The sequence below is a fragment of the Pteropus medius genome, unplaced genomic scaffold (genome assembly GCF_902729225.1).
Source record: "Pteropus medius unplaced genomic scaffold, Ma_sr-lr_union100, whole genome shotgun sequence".
NCBI lineage: Eukaryota > Metazoa > Chordata > Mammalia > Chiroptera > Pteropodidae > Pteropus > Pteropus medius.
Genome location: NW_024349799.1, coordinates 901,755 through 904,506, shown reverse-complemented (window position 1 = coordinate 904,506; position 2,752 = coordinate 901,755). Strand labels below are relative to the sequence as shown.

At 35.4% G+C, this 2,752-nt stretch overlaps 1 pseudogene; it reads left to right on the top strand.

The window, feature by feature from the left end:
* Positions 1 to 1,176: 1,176 nt before the first annotated feature.
* Positions 1,177 to 1,292, top strand: LOC120621293 (uncharacterized; annotated as a pseudogene).
* The last annotated feature ends 1,460 nt before the right edge of the window (positions 1,293 to 2,752 follow it).

Here is a 2,752-nt window from a genome sequence, read left to right as displayed (position 1 = left end):
CAGATGCAAGGTTCAAAAACACTGGTTATGAGGATGCTCAATGAACTTAGGGAAGAGTAGATGAGTTCAGTGAGAACTTTAACAAAGAAAGGAAACTACAATAACTGAAATGAAGACTACCTTAGGAGGAATCAACAGTAGATTAGATGAAGCAGAGGACTGAAACAGTGTTTTAGAAGGTAAGGTAGCAGAAAACACCAATCAGAAAAACAACGAGAAAAAAGAATCCAAAAAAATGAGGATAGTTTAAGGGGCCACTGGGACAACGTCAAGTGTACCAATGTTCACATCATAGGGGTACCAGAAGGAGAAGAGAGACAGCAAGGAATTGAAAATCTATTTCAAATAATGACAGAAAACTTCTCTAACCAAGTGAAGGAAATAGACATATGAACCCAGGAAGAATAGAGAGTCTCAAACAAGATGAACCCAAAGAGACCCACACCAAGACACATCATCATTAAAATGCCAAAGGTTAAAGACAAAGAGAGACTCTTAAAAGCAGCAAGAGAAAAGCAGTTAGTTACCTACAAGAGAGCTCTCTTAAGACTGTCAGCTGATTTCTCAACAGAAACATGGCAGGCAAGAAGGTCTTGGCATAAAATATTTATAGTGATGAAAAGCAAGGACCTACAACCAAGACTACTCTACTCAGCAAAGCTATCATTTATAATTGAATGACAGATAAAGAGCTTCTCAGACAAGAAAAAGCTAGAAGAGTTCATCACCACCAAGTCAGTATTATAGGAAATGTTTGAGGGACTTCTTTAAGAAGAAGAAAAAAGAAAAAAAGATTAAAAAGATGAACAATAAAATAACAATAACTACATATCTAGCAACTATTACTTTAAATATAAAAGGATTAAATTCTCCAATCAAAAGATAAGGTGGTTGAATGGATAAGAAAATAAGACCCTTTCATATGCTACCTAGAGGAGGCTCACTTCAGATCGAAAGGCGCACAGACTGAAAGTAGAGGGATGGAAAAAGATGTTTCATGAAAAAGGAAACAAAAAAGGGTGGTGTAGCAATACTTATACTAGACACAACAGACTTTCAAACAAAGGCTATAACAAGAGACAAAGGATGAACATGGTTCCATAGTGTAGCAGTTAGCACGGCTGCTTTACACGCAGAAGGTCTTGGGTCCGCGCCCCAGTGGAGCCACAGTCTATGGTCTACAGTCATGCCTCCCTGAACAAGCCCGATGTCTGATCTCGGAAGCTAAGCAGGGTCGGGCCTGGTTAGTACTTGGATGGGAGACCACCTACAAAGACTTGGTGCTGTAGGCAGAAATAATAAACAAACAAACAAGAGGCAAAAAAGGACCCAGTTACCCCACTTCTGGGTATTTATCCAAAGAAACCCAAAACACTACTTTAGAGGAACATGAAAATCTATATGTTCACTGCAGCATTATTTAGAATAGTCAAGATAAGGAGTCTACCTGGATGTCCATCAATGGATGAATGGATATAGAAAAGGTGGTACATATATACAATGGAACATTTCTCAGCTATAAAAAGAACGAACTTTTGCCATCTGCAACAAGACAAACGGACCTAGAAGGTACTGTGCTGAGTGGAGTGAGTCAGACAAAGACAAATGCCGTAAGATTTCACTTACATGTGGAATCTAAATAACAAAACAAACAAACAAAATAAAAACAGAGTCATAGATACAGAACATTTTGATGGTTGCCAGATGGGAGGGCTATTGGGGAGGGTGGATGAAAAAAGGGAAGGGATTATGAAGTACAAATTGGTAGTTACAAAATAGTTATGGAGATGTATAAGGAATATAGTCAATAATATTGTAATAACTATGTATGGCATCAAACGGGCCTAGTTTTATCAGGGTGATCACTTAGTAAGTTATATAAATGTCTGATCACCATAATGTACACCTGAAACTAATATAATATCATACACCAACTGTAATTAAAAAATTATTTAAAAAATAAAATAAAACCTCCACTTTGGGTCAATTAAGGCAGGTAAATTAGCTACATTTCATGTCCTTGAAGATTTGCAATTTCAGGACTTGAGAGGAAGCACTCTGAGGGAGTTCTGGTCATGACTTTGGGTGGTGAACACACAATGTGATACACGAATGATAAATTATGCAATCGTATGCTTGAAACCTATATAATTTTATTAACCAATGTCACCCCAATAAATTTAATTAATAAATTAAAAAATTAATCTACTATTATTTTTTTTAAATCTCTGAAATTTGAAAAAATCTGATCTTATAAAAATAGTAATGTAACATGTCTACATTTGGGAGCTTAATGATGACCTACTTTTCTAGGGATGTTCATGATTTAAACATAAGTTTGAATTCTAGTTTTCACAAGCACTATTTTGAAGAAAAATTTCTGGGTTTTTCTTTTCATAATAAGTATGTCTCTAGTGTGAAGAGCTTATACTTTCAAAGAATTTCAGTATTTAAGTCATTTGGAAGAGAAAATCAGTCAGCAAGCTGGGCAGGCTATAAATTACATATATGCCAGTTTGTTTTGCTATAGTGTTTCCTTTTTTCTTCAGGTATGCCAGCCATATAATTATTATTAATGACATGTTACATTTTTTATATTCTAAAACATACAAGTAACCAAAGATTTATTGAGTGCCTGTGCAAGAGAAAGGGAAGGGAATTGACATTCATTCTTCCACTCAGAAAATACTTATTGAGGGCATTTTGTAAAGGGAACATTGCAAGACTGAAATATATCTTTAAACAAAATCTA